Raw genomic sequence first — 14669 nt, 5'->3', positions numbered from 1 at the left:
TGTTTGAAGCCTGAAATGTGGCAAAAGGTCGAAAAGTTCAAGGGGGCCGAATACTTTCGCAAGGCACTGTAACTATATCTCTGAATGTGTACATTTCTCAATTATGGGGTTTGCACCTAATTATTGTAAAACAGGAATGAGTAGAGATGAAACTCTTTGTGAAATTATGTGATGTGATGTTAACCTTTAATTTTGAGAGAATTGTATTCCCTGTAAAGTTTAACTAGTCAGCGGCCACACCCCCATGTGCACAGACATGATCTGGCATCATGGAACCGCCCTTTTCAATTGTTACGAATAAAACCCCCTCCTGAGGAAATCCTCTTAAGACCATGTATACCTCGGTGTAAGCTGAGGTGGTACAGGTTTGAGTTCCAAAACTAGAAAACTATACCACGTGGAGCATTGGCTACACGGCTGGTAATTATTTCAACTCTGAGACTATCCATCCCTACAGAATAAGAGCAAATCTTAGATACTAATTACTAGTCTGCAGCTAGAAATGATGTAAACCTGGGATGCGAATACCGACAACCGCCGAAACATCTACTCTAAGAACAATAGACGCCTGACGTATCCATTACAACAGACACTATCAGGAGCCGCCGATAGAGCTACCACCATGAGTAACCAGAGACTCTCTGATGAACTGACTCTCCCGCAGACAGACCGACGATTCCAACAGAGAAGACAACAACGACATATGAGCGTAAATATATTGAATGCAATTATTCCCGAAAAAGCGAGCGTTCATGTGCAAAGGATTAGCATTTCAATTAATATAATTATCCACTGTGTGTAGTGATCCCTTTTGTCTTTCCCGCTCTCTCAGTCCACACCCCCTTCCCTTTGTCCACCAAGCCGTCATATCGGTTTAGCCCACAAGGGGATCTTCCCTATCATTGTTAGTAACCAATATCTACTGTTTTTTTGTTTATGCATATCTGTGATTATTTAGTTCGTTAGTAAATAAATGATTAAGCCAATTGGTGTATGGATGATTCATAGTTCAGGCTGGGTTTGTGCAGATAACCAACAATTTACGACGTTTGGAATGAGACTGACGTGAGGTAAAGAATAATTCATTAATAGAAGACATTGATCAGATATTAAAATATCTGAGGAGTTATATTTGGAAAATTCTAACTTTGCAATCTGAAGATTTTCCATGGTGCCCCGACTTCCTAGTTAATTCAATTTCCATGATTAGTTTAATCACGTAAGAATACTTACAGAGAATTGATTTGATAAAATAACAGTCTTCACTTTTAAGGATGCCAAAGACACAACACACCATTCCACCTTGCCCCCTTTGTAAAAGTTCTCCTATAGTGAGTTTATGTCTTCATTTCCTCCCTCACACTGGTTCACACACAGAATGTCCAGGGTGTCCAGGCGGCTCTCAACTTTCCTTTCTAGGAGCACCTTGCTTCCTCCCAAACCAAGCAATTAACGTCTGGACCTATGATTGTCAGAATACGGATTGAGGACAGTTCCGCTGATCTCAGACAAACTGAGCGCATATATACATCTTTCAATGTCGATTCTGCAGGCCTCAGTCAGACTCAGGTCCTTCCAACAAGTGAATGTATTTTGGTTTTCAAACAAACATAGGATTTGTTGTACACAGCGTCTCTCCTGGAACATAAGAAAGATCTCAAACAAAGGGTCGAAACGTTCACTCACAGAAGACAACAAAAGAAAGAAATCCCTTCTCTGGCAGTACATACTCACGGCACAGGAGTGAAACCACATCTTGCACAGAGGCTTTCTTCTCATTTCGCCATTCATCTACAGTTGAGGATGTTTGTCTATTGACCCCCACCCCCCCATTGCAGAAAACCCAACTGGTGATTCTTGAGATTTTTTGTTTGCTAATGAGGTCCTCCACTGTGTCTGGGATTCTATATTGTTTTGGTACGTGCACATTTGTTTTCATCTTATCATCAAAGACATGGTGCAGTCCCTTTTTAGTTGACTCTGGGTCAAAGTCCAACACAGCAATTGATTTCAGCTCAGGAAGAAATCCCATTCATTCCAGTTGAGATGGTGAGATTTGTTAGTTACAACTACAGTGGCAAGAAAAAGTATGTGGGCCTCCCGGGTGATGCAGTGGTCTAAGGCAGTGCTAGCTGTGCCACCAGAGACTCTGGGTTCGAGCCCAGGCTCTGTCGCAGCCGGCCGCGACCGGGAGTTCCATGGGGTGACGCACAATTGGCCCCGCGTCATCCGTGTTAGGGAGGGTTTGGCCAGCAGGGATATCCTTGTCTCATCGCACATTAGCGACTCCTGTGGCAGGCCGGGCGCAGTGCACGCTGACCAGGTCGCCAGGTGTATGGTGTTTCCTCCGACACATTGGTGCGGCTGGCTTCCGGGTTGGATGTGCATTGTGTCAAGAAGCAGTGCGGCTAGGTTGTGTTTAGGAGGACGCATGGCTCTCAACCTTTGCCTCTCCCGAGTCCGTGAGGGAGTTGCAGCGATGAGACAAGACTGTAACTAGTACCAATTGGATACCAAGAAATTGGGGAGAGAAAAAAAGAAAAAGTATGTGAACCCTTTGGAAATACCTGGATTTCTGCATACAATTCATGGTGATAAAATTTGATCTGATCTTCATCTAGGTCACAGCAATAGACAAACACAGTCTGCTTAACCTAATAACACACAAACAATGATACATTTGTCTTTATTGAACACACCGTGTAAGCATTCACAGTACAGGGTGTAAAAAGTATGTGAACCCTTGGATTTAATAACTGGTTGACCCTCCTTTGGCAGCAATAACCTCAACCAAGTGTTTTCTGCAGTTGTGGATCAGACCTGCACAACGGTCAGGAGGAATTTTGGACCATTCCTCTTTAAAAAACTGTTCCAGTTCAGCAATATTCTTGGAATGTCTGGTGTGAAGTGCTCTCTTGAGGTCATGCCACAGCATCTCAATGGCCACTCCAGAAGGCATATTTTCTTCTGTTGAAGCCATTCTGTTGTTGCTTTACTTATGTGTTTTGGGTTGTTGTCCTGTTGCATCACCTAACTTCTGTTGAGCTTCAATTGGCGGACAGATAGCCTAACATTCTCCTGAAAAATATCTTGCTAAACTTGGGAATTAATTTTTCCATTGATGATAGCAAGCTTTCCAGGCCCTGAAGCAGCAAAGCAGCCCCAAACCATGATGCTCCCTCCACCATACTTTACAGTTGGGATGAGGTTTTGATGTTGGTGTGCTGTGCCTTTTTTCTCCTCACATAGTGTTGTGTGTTCCTTCCAAACAACTCAACTGTAGTTTCATCTGTCCTCAGAATATTTTGCCAGTAGCGCTGTGGAACATCCAGGTGCACTTTGGCAAACTTCAGACGAGCAGCAATGGTTTTTTTGGACAGCAGTGGCTTCTTCCGTGGTGTCCTCCCATGAACACCATTCGTGTTTAGTGTTTTACGTATCGTAGACTCGTCAACAGAGATGTTAGCATGTTCCAGAGATTTTTGTAAATCTTTAGCTGACACCCTAGCATTCTTCTTAACCTCATTGAGCATTCTGCTCTGTGCTCTTACAGTCATCTTTGCAGGATGGCCACTCCTAGGGAGAGAAGCAACAGTGCTGAACTTTCTCCATTTACAGACAATTTATCTTACCGTGGACTGACGAACATCAAGGCTTTTAGAGATACGTTTGTAACCCTTTCCAGCTTTATGCAAGTCAACAATTCTTAATCTTAGGTCTTCTGAGATCTCTTTTGTTCGAGGCATGGTTCACATCAGGCAATGCTTCTTGTGAATAGCAAACTCAAATTTTGTGAGTGTTTTTTATAGGACAAGGCAACTCTAACCAACATCTCCAATCTTGTATCATTGATTGGACTCCAGGTTAGCTGACTTCTGACTGCCATTAGCTTTGGGAGAAGTCATTACCCTAGGGGTTCACATACTTTTTCCAACCTTCACTGTGAATGTTTAAATTATGTATATTCAATATAGACAAGAAAAATACAATCATTTTTCTTGTCTATATTTGTAATTTTTCTTGTCTATATTTGTAAAATTTTAGAAAAAGCTGTTGCACAGCAACTCACTGCCTTCCTGAAGACAAACAATGTATACGAAACGCTTCAGTCTGGTTTTAGACCCCATCATAGCACTGAGACTGCACTTGTGAAGGTGGTAAATGACCTTTTAATGACGTCAGACCGAGGCTCTGCATCTGTCCTCGTGCTCCTAGATCTTAGTGCCGCTTTTGATACCATCGATCACCACATTCTTTTGGAGAGATTGGAAACCCAAATTGGTCTACATGGACAAGTTCTGGCCTGGTTTAGATCTTATCTGTCGGAAAGATATCAGTTTGTCTCTGTGAATGGTTTGTCCTCTGACAAATCAATTGTAAATTTCGGTGTTCCTCAAGGTTCCGTTTTAGGACAACTATTGTTTTCACTATATATTTTACCTCTTGGGGATGTCATTCGAAAACATAATGTTAAATTTCACTGCTATGCGGACGACACACAGCTGTACATTTCAATGAAACATGGTGAAGCCCCAAAATTGCCCTCGCTAGAAGCCTGTGTTTCAGACATAAAGAAGTGGATGGCTGCAAACTTTCTACTTTTAAACTCGGACAAAACAGAGATGCTTGTTCTAGGTCCCAAGAAACAAAGAGATCTTCTGTTGAATCTGACAATTAATCTGGATGGTTGTACAGTCCTCTCAAATAAAACTGTGAAGGACCTCGGCGTTACTCTGGACCCTGATCTCTCTTTTGAAGAACATATCAAGACTGTTTCAAGGACAGCTTTTTTCCATCTACGTAACATTGCAAAAATCAGAAACTTTCTGTCCAAAAATGACTCCGAAAAATTAATCCATGCTTTTGTTACTTCTAGGCTGGACTACTGCAATGCTCTACTTTCCGCCTACCCGGATAAAGCACTAAACAAACTTCAGTTAGTGCTAAATACGGCTGCTAGAATCCTGACTAGAACCAAAAAATTTGATCATATTACTCCAGTGCTAGCCTCCCTACACTGGCTTCCTGTTAAGGCAAGGGCTGATTTCAAGGTTTTACTGCTAACCTACAAAGCATTACATGGGCTTGCTCCTACCTATCTTTCCGATTTGGTCCTGCCGTACATACCTACACGTACGCTACGGTCACAAGACGCAGGCCTCCTAATTGTCCCTAGAATTTCTAAGCAAACGGCTGGAGGTAAGGCTTTCTCCTATAGAGCTCCATTTTATGGAATGGTCTGCCTACCAATGTGAGAGACGCAGACTCAGTCTCAACCTTTAAGTCTTTACTGAAGACTTATCTCTTCAGTAGGTCCTATGATTAAGTATAGTCTGGCCCAGGAGTGTGAAGGTGAACGGAAAGGCTGGAGCAACGAACCGCCCTTGCTGTCTCTGCCTTGCCGGTTCCCCTCTTTCCACTGGGATTCTCTGCCTCCAACCCTATTACAGGGGCTGAGTCACTGGCTTACTGGTGTTCTTCCATGCCATCCATGGGAGGGGTGCGTCACTTGAGTGGGTTGAGTCACTGATGTGGTCTTCCTGTCTGGGTTGGCGCCCCCCCTTGGGTTGTGCCATGGCGGAGATCGTTGTGGGCTATACTCGGCCTTGTCTTAGGACGGTAAGTTGGTGGTTGGAGACATCCCTCTAGTGGTGTGGGGGCTGTGCTTTGGCAAAGTGGGTGGGGTTATATCCTGCCTGTTTGGCCCTGTCCGGGGGTATCATCGGATGGGGCCACAGTGTCTTCTGATCCCTCCTGTCTCAGCCTCCAGTATTTATGCTGCAGTAGTTTATGTGTCGGGGGGCTAGGGTCAGTCTGTTAAATCTGGAGTATTTCTCTTGTCTTATCCGGTGTCCTGTGTGAATTTAAATATGCTCTCTCTAATTCTCTCTTTCTGTCTTTCTCTCGGAGGACCTGAGCCCTAGGACCATGCCTCAGGACTACCTGGCATGATGACTCCTTGCTGTCCCCAGTCCACCTGGCCGTGCTGCTGCTCCAGTTTCAACTGTTCTGCCTGCGGCTATGGAACCCTGACCTGTTCACCGGACGTGCTTGTTGCACCCTCGACAACTACTATGATTATTATTATCTGACCATGCTGGTCATCTATGAACATTTTAACATCTTGACCATGTTCTGTTATAATATCCACCCTGCACAGCCAGAACAGGACTGCCCACCCCTCATAGCCTGGTTCCTCTCTAGGTTTCTTCCTAGGTTTTTGGCCTTTCTAGGGAGTTTTTCCTAGGGAGTTTTTCCTAGCCACCGTGCTTCTTTCACATGCATTGCTTGCTGTTTGGGGTTTTAGGCTGGGTTTCTGTACAGCACTTTGAGATATCAGCTGATGTACGAAGGGCTATATAAATACATTTGATTTGATTTGATTTTGATTTGATTTGATTTGTCTATTATTGTGACTTAGATGAAGATCAGATCAAATTTGATTACCAATTTATGCAGAAATCCAGGTAATTCCAAAGGGTTCACATACTTTTTCTTGCCACTGTACATACTACTTATAGTGGGACTTGTCTAAAGACAACGAATCACCTGTTATCAGATTGCTGAGTCTGGAGCCCTGGATGTCTTTTTTGACTCCTCCTCTGCCTTTTTTCTTTAACCAGAAAGATTTTGAATAGACAGGATGTTTGTAAATATAGAATATTCTGGAATGGTATTGGGGTGCAGTAGATCCCTGCTGCTGCTGTCACGAATGCAAAAAAAAAATCTCTTCCATCTCTGCATCATTGACCTTATTCATCTTGGCCTTATTCTTTTTCAAATTTTTGGCCACGTTATATACATGGTAGATGCTTTCTTTACAGGTCACCTAGTCTGACACTATGTCAACCTCAATCACATTGTCACGTCCTGACCAGTAAGGGTTTATTTGTTATTTGAGTTTGGTCAGGACGTGGCAGGGGGTATTTGTTTTATATGGTTCGGGGTGGTTGTGTATGTAGAGGGGTGTTAGATTTATGTATTCCGGGGTTTTTGTTCTATGTTAGTTTATTTCTATGTTCTGTCTAGTCGTTTGTATTTCTATGTTTTGCTAATTGGGGTTGGGGCCTTCAGTTGGAGGCAGCTGTCTATCGTTGCCTCTGATTGAAGGTCCTATAATTAGGAGTATGTTTGTTTTGGGGTTTGTGGGATATTGTTTCTTGTGTTGCTGTGTGAGCCTACAAGACTGTTTTGTCGACCGTTTTTCGTGTTTGTTTTGGATGAATAAAAATGAGCATTCACATACCCGCTGCGCCTTGGTCCATCCATTACGACGACCGTGACACATATTTTTCAGATAATGTCATGTTGGGGTTGAGAACCTCAATGAACCACGGTGTCTTGATGCATTTCTTGGCTGCTTCTTTATGTTTATGCTCAAAATGTTTCTCAATGGGAAGAGGCAGGCTTTTCACAAAAGACTCTGTCCTGGACACTAACTCCCAAAATTTGCCCATGGCAGAAATCTGGCTTGTCACCCACACCAAAAAGTATGGTGTCATTTGTGCAGCTGTTCATACAGGCTGCCGTGAAACGAATAACCTCCAGTGCTAGAATAATGGTGCCCCTCTGTTTTAGAAGTTCCTTTGTCTTTTGAATATTTTTTATTGCAAGACCTAACTTTAATACCCAATTAAATACATTCCAATTTCTCAAAATCCAGAAGGCAATCCCCAGTAACATCATTTTCATCCAAAATATCGGCACGTGCAGAGTCTGTTAACTTCCAGAGCCCACTGTTTTAGAATGCTATTAATTGACTACAGCTCAGCATTCAACACCATAGTGCCCTCAAAGCTCATCAATAAGCTAAGGACCCCGGGACTAAACACCTCCCTCTGCAACTGGATCCTGGACTTCCTGATGGGCCACCCCCAGGTGGCAAGGGTAGTTAACAACACATCCGCCACGCTGAACCTCAACACAGGGGCCTCTCAGGGGTGTGCTCAGCCCCCCTCCTGTACTCCCTGTTCACTCATGACTGCACGGCCAGGCACGACTCCAACACCATCATTCAATTTGCAGATGACACAACAGTGCCTGATCACCGACAACAACGAGACAGCCTATAGGGAGGAGGTCAGAGACCTGGCTGTGTGGTGCCAGGACAAGAACCTCTCCCTCAACGTGATCAAGACAAAGGAGATGATTGTGGAATACAGGAAAAAGAGGACCGAGCACGCCCCCATTCTCATCGACAGGGGTGTAGTGGAGCAGGTTGAGAGCTTCAAGTTCCTAGGTGTCCACATCACCAACAAACTAACATGGTCCAAGCACACCATGACAGTCGTGAAGCAGGCACGACAAAACCTATTCCTCCTTAGGAGACTGAAAAGATTTGGTATGGGTCCTCAGATCCTCAAAAGGTTCTACAGCTGCACCATCAAGAGTATCCTGACTGGTTGCATCACTGCTTGGTATGGCAACTGCTCGGCCTCTGACCGCAAGGCACTACAGAGGGTAGTGCGAACGGCCCAGTACATCACTGGGGCCAAGCTTCCTGCCATCCAGGACCTCTATACCAGGCGGTGTCAGAGGAAGGCCCCAAAAATTGTCATAGACTCTAGTCATAGACTGTTCTCCCTGCTACCACACGGCAAGCGGTACCAGAGCGCCAAGTCTAGGTCCAAGAGGCTTCTAAACAGCGTCTACCCCCAAGCCATAAGACTCCTGAACATTAAATCAAATGGCTACCCAGACTATTCACATTGCCCCCCCCTTTCCACACCACTGCCACTCTCTGTTGTCATCTATGCATAGTCACTTTAATTAACTCTTCCTACATGCACATACTACCTCAACTAACCGGTGCCCCCGCACATTGACTCTGTACCGGCACCCCCCTGTATATATTGTTATTTTTTACTGCTCCTCTTTAATTACTTGTTATTTTTATCTCTTATTCTTGTCCGTATTTTTTTTAACTGCACTGTCGGTTAAGGGCTTGTAAGTAAGCATTTCACTGTAAGGTCTACACCTGTTGTATTCGGCGCATGTGACTAATACAATTTGATTTGATTTGATTTACATGATCTTTATTCCATTCCTTCACATCCTGTGGTTTTTCAAACTGACCAGCTGGAATTTCTTCCTTTTTATCTAAAAGAATAGATATTCAATGTTATGTTGTAAATTCCTTGATATTTACATTTTTCAATTGTAGACTGATCTGAAATTAATATGATAAACATTTTCAAGAATAATGAAGTCAAATGATTTATAAGAGTGTAGGATAAATATGGGATAAATACCTTTGATGCACTCGGTTTGGTCATGTTGAAATTCCTTCACTTCTGATAATTGAGTGTCTTTAGTTAGTAGTCAGAGTGATCGAAATGTGTTGTGCTGAAGAACAGAGATGTTGCAGTTAGTTTCATCCTAATAAATTGTTTATACAGTATTCTGATTCTCAGCACAGCTGCAGGAGCCCTACTGTTTTCAGAGGTATCACTTTACATTAAAGTTACTCTTGTACCTGTGTAGTAACACTAATGAATAAAATGTATGAATGAAATGTTTAATTGACAACTGGCAACCCATCCCTTATGGGATTAATTGACACAAACAAACATTACAACAATTCACTATGGTAGTTAAATGATCATTCTTCTTCCGATGTTCTCTGCATTGCGCATCGCATAAAGAGTAAAAAAAAAAACAAGTAATGTACAAATCAATACATAATAGTAAATTACACCCTTAGAGGAGTGAAATAATATACATACATACAGTGGGGCAAAAAAGTATTTAGTCAGCCACCAATTGTGCAAGTTCTCCCACTTAAAAAGATGAGAGAGGCCTGTAATTTTCATCATAGGTACACGTCAACTATGACAGACAAAATGAGGGAAAGCAATCCAGAAAATCACATTGTAGGATTTTTAATGAATTTATTTGCAAATTATGGTGGAAAATAAGTATTTGGTCACCTACAAACAAGCAAGATTTCTGGCTCTCACAGACCTGTAACTTCTTCTTTAAGAGGCTCCTCTGTCCTCCACTCGTTACCTGTATTAATGGCACCTGTTTGAACTTGTTATCAGTATAAAAGACACCTGTCCACAACCTCAAACAGTCACACTCCAAACTCCACTATGGCCAAGACCAAAGAGCTGTCAAAGGACACCAGAAACAAAATTGTAGACCTGCACCAGGCTGGGAAGACTGAATCTGCAATAGGTAAGCAGCTTGGTTTGAAGAAATCAACTGTGGGAGAAATTATTAGGAAATGGAAGACATACAAGACCACTGATAATCTCCCTCGATCTGGGGCTCCACGCAAGATCTCACCCCGTGGGGTCAAAATGATCACAAGAATGGTGAGCAAAAATCCCAGAAGCACACGGGGGGACCTAGTGAATGACCTGCAGAGAGCTGGGACCAAAGTAACAAAGCCTACCATCAGTAACACACTACGCCGCCAGGGACTCAAATCCTGCAGTGCCAGACGTGTCCCCCTGCTTAAGCCAGTACATGTCCAGGCCCGTCTAAAGTTTGCTAGAGAGCATTTGGATTATCCAGAAGAGGTAAGGGGAGAATGTCATATGGTCAGATGAAACCAAAATATAACTTTTTGGTAAAAACTAAACTCGTCGTGTTTGGAGGACAAAGAATGCTGAGTTGCATCCAAAGAACACCATACCTACTGTGAAGCATGGGGGTGGAAACATCATGCTTTGGGGCTGTTTTTCTGCAAAGGGACCAGGACGACTGATCCGTGTAAAGGAAAGAATGAATGGGGCCATGTATCGTGAGATTTTGAGTGAAAACCTCCTTCCATCAGCTAGGGCATTGAAGATGAAATGTGGCTGGGTCTTTCAGCATGACAATGATCCCAAACACACCGCCCGGGAACGAAGGAGTGGCTTCGTAAGAAGCATTTCAAGGTCCTGGAGTGGCCTAGCCAGTCTCCAGATCTCAACCCCATAGAAAATCTTTGGAGGGAGTTGAAAGTCTGTGTTGCCCAGCGACAGCCCCAAAACATCACTGCTCTAGAGGAGATCTGCATGGAGGAATGGGCCAAAATACCAGCAACAGTGTGTGAAAACCTTGTGAAGACTTACAGAAAACGTTTGACCTGTGTCATTGCCAACAAAGGGTATATAACAAAGTATTGAGATAAACTTTTGTTATTGACCAAATACTTATTTTCCACCATAATTTGCAAATAAATTCATAAAAAATCCTACAATGTGATTTTCTGGATTTTTTTCTTCTCATTTTGTCTGCCATAGTTGAAGTGTACCTATGATGAAAATTACAGGCCTCTCTCATCTTTTTAAGTGGGAGAACTTGCACAATTGGTGGCTGACTAAATACTTTTTTGCCCCACTGTACATACATACTGCATATATACACATACACTACCATTCAAAAGATTGGGGTCACTTAGAAATGTCCTTGTTTTTGAAAGAAAAACTTTTTTTGTCCATTAAAATAACATCAAATTGATCAGAAATACAGTGTAGACATTGTTAATGTTGTAAGTGACTATTGTAGCTGGAAACGGCAGATTTTTTATGGAATATCTACATAGACGTACAGAGGCTAATTGATCCTTAGAAAACCCTTTTGCAATTATGTTAGCACAGCTGAAAACTGCTGTTCTGATTAAAGAAGCAATAAAACTGGCCTTCTTTAGACTAGTTGAGTATCTGGAGCATCAGCATTTGTGGTTTGGATTACAGGCTCAAAATGGCCAGGGACAAAGAACTTTCTTCTGAAACTCGTCAGTCTATTCTTGTTCTGAGAAATTAAGGCTGTTCCATGCGAGAAACTGAAGAGCTGGTACAACGCTCTGTACTACTCCCTTCACAGAACAGCACAAACTGTCTCTAACCAGAATAGAAAGTAGTGGGAGGCCCCCGGTGTAGGACTGAGCAAGAGTACTACCATGGGGACTTGACTACCATGGGGGGCTTGACTTGACTACCATGGGGGGCTTGACTTGACTACCATGGGGGGCTTGACTTGACTACCATGGGGGGCTTGACTTGACTACCATGGGGGGCTTGACTTGACTACCATGGGGGGCTTGACTTGACTACCATGGGGGCTTGACTTGACTACCATGGGGGCTTGACTTGACTACCATGGGGGCTTGACTTAACTACCATGGGGGCATGACTTGACTACCATGCAGAAAAAAATAAGAGGTTGAGTGATGTCAATGACTTACAAAGGAAACTGAAGATAACTCAAATATAGACCACAATAGATGAGCAGTACAAGAAAGTCAGAGTCAAGCTGATTTAAAAGGAACAAATGCAAACAGAATAAACTGTATTTACCTGTTCATCCTGCATACCAGGACACAAGCTGCCCCGCCTGAATTTGATTGAAACCAAAAAGAGACATGTCACATGATGCATATTTGCTCAGGTGCTTGATAGCAATTCAAGGTGTGTACTGTTGACTATTAATCCCTCCCCAACAAGTCAAATTCAGAGTGCTAGATGTTACATACTCTGAACATGTTCTTGTAACAGTAATTCCCTTACCCATCTTAATAACAATATTATCTATATGTTCTGACCGTGATAAAGCTGCTTCCAACATGATGCCTAGTAGTTGTTTTTTTCACTTCCTCTACAGGCGTTCTATTCATCAACACATTCAATTGGGGATCATCAGGAAGCATATATCTAGTACCAAATACAATACACTTAGTTTTAGAAATGTTCAACACCAATTTGTTCATATCAACTCACTCAGACACCATTCTTAGTTCTGTTAACCGGAGCGACACAGGGGAACCCAAGAGCAGACTCAGATGAGGAAACAGGGATATTTATTGTTACACAGGGAGATATGGAGTGCAGATCCGGGGAAGCTCAGATGAGTTGCAGAAAAACCAGATGTGGAGACTGAAGTTGGAGTTAGCTGAGTAGAACAGGGTAAACAGGTCCTGAGGGGAATCCAAGGTAGTGGTGGTAATTAAAATCCAGAGCAAGGTAGTTGGGTGGTGAGATGTGGAACAGGAGACAGGAGCCAGAGACAGAGCGGTAACTGCAATGAGAGGATAAACGGTGCCAGGCAGGGAAACAGGCACAGCAGAGTAACAGGATCTTGAAGAATCATGAACTGACTGAGCAGAGATTACAATCTGGCAGAGTGAAAGTGGCAGGACTGAGTATTTGTAGAGGCCTTGATTATGGAACAAGTTGCAGCTGGTAGGGATCTACTCTGACTCCAGCACACCTGTCTCCAACCACACAATCACACAGAGAAGGAGAGAGAGAGTGTACAGGGGGAGTAACTGCAGGTCAAGAACACACCGGATGAACACCAGAGGGCGTAGCAGGAGCAGATGTGACAAGTTCACTGCTCAGTACATCTGTTAGCTCATTACATTCTGATGCATTACATTGTGGAGTCATCACCATACATGACCACTCTTGCTTTGTTCATTACTGAAGGTAAATCATTAGTAAAGATAGAGTAGAGAAGTGGACCTTGGCAACTTCCTTGAGGAACACCACAGTGTATATCTTAATTGTTTGAAAAGCTACCATCAAAAAACACTTTTTGCCTTCTCCTGGATAGATAGTTTTCTATCCAGGATGGAGCTGCAGACGTAAAACCATAACATTTGAGTTTACCTAGTAACAGTTCATGATCAATTACATCAAAAGGAGCACTTAAATCTAGCAACACTGCACCATCTTACTACCTGTCATCCATACTCTTTAACCAATCATCTGTCATTTGTGCTAAGGCCGTACTCGTAGAATGCTCTTCTTTGTATGCATGCTGGAAACCCGTTATCAGACCATTACATGAGAAATAATCCTTGATTTGTACAGATACAATTTTTTCTCCAATAATTTACTTAACACAGTCAGCAAGCTTATAGGATGATTATTAGGACCAGGGAATGTAGCTTTTATCCTTAGGTAGTGGAATAACCTTTGACTCTTTCCAGACTTCTGGGCAAACATCAAGCACTCATTAAAAATGTGAGAAATTGGGGTAGATATTTGGTTAGGTGTAACTCTAAGCAGTTTGGCATTGTATTGTCTGCCATCACCAGCCTCTCTCTCCATCTTCCACCCCAGGGCTGGTTCCATCCCCTACTACCATTGTGGCCTTGAGCAAGACATTTAACCCTTAAACTGCTACCAGGGTAATGCTGTAAGGCTGACCCTGTGCTGCTCCTAGCCTGTTGCCTGAATAGTGTCAGGAGTTTGGTACTGTGACAGTAAAAATACAAACTTTAATGTTTGTATTTATTTAGAAAACTGCTTATTAATGATGTTGAATAAATGTGTTGAGATGGTTATGAATAATACTGCAACATCATAAAGGTGTTCTGTAGGCCTATACAACAAAGTTATGACAGCTTTGTAGCTTCAATGTAGCTATTTTATAAAAAATAAAACAAAAGTTTTGTGCCATGATGTATACATGTTTTTGTAGTATACAGTAGTTGCATAAGTAGATTGTAATAAGAGTGTAGGTACTCACATGTTTTCTCTGGAATGATGGTAACTAAATCTGGATCTGTGTGTGGGTGTGATTTGTTATCTGTGGGAAATATTATCTATGTGAACATCTTGTCTCTGCTGTGTCTGTTTCTCTATGTCAATATTATTGTTGGTCCTCAAATTAATATAATGGAATCATCATCATAAACAAAACACTACATGTACAAATAATACTTTGCTATA

The sequence above is a fragment of the Salmo salar genome, chromosome 13 (genome assembly GCF_965601325.2).
Source record: "Salmo salar chromosome 13, fSalSal1, whole genome shotgun sequence".
NCBI lineage: Eukaryota > Metazoa > Chordata > Actinopteri > Salmoniformes > Salmonidae > Salmo > Salmo salar.
Note: the sequence above shows the minus strand (reverse complement) of the source record.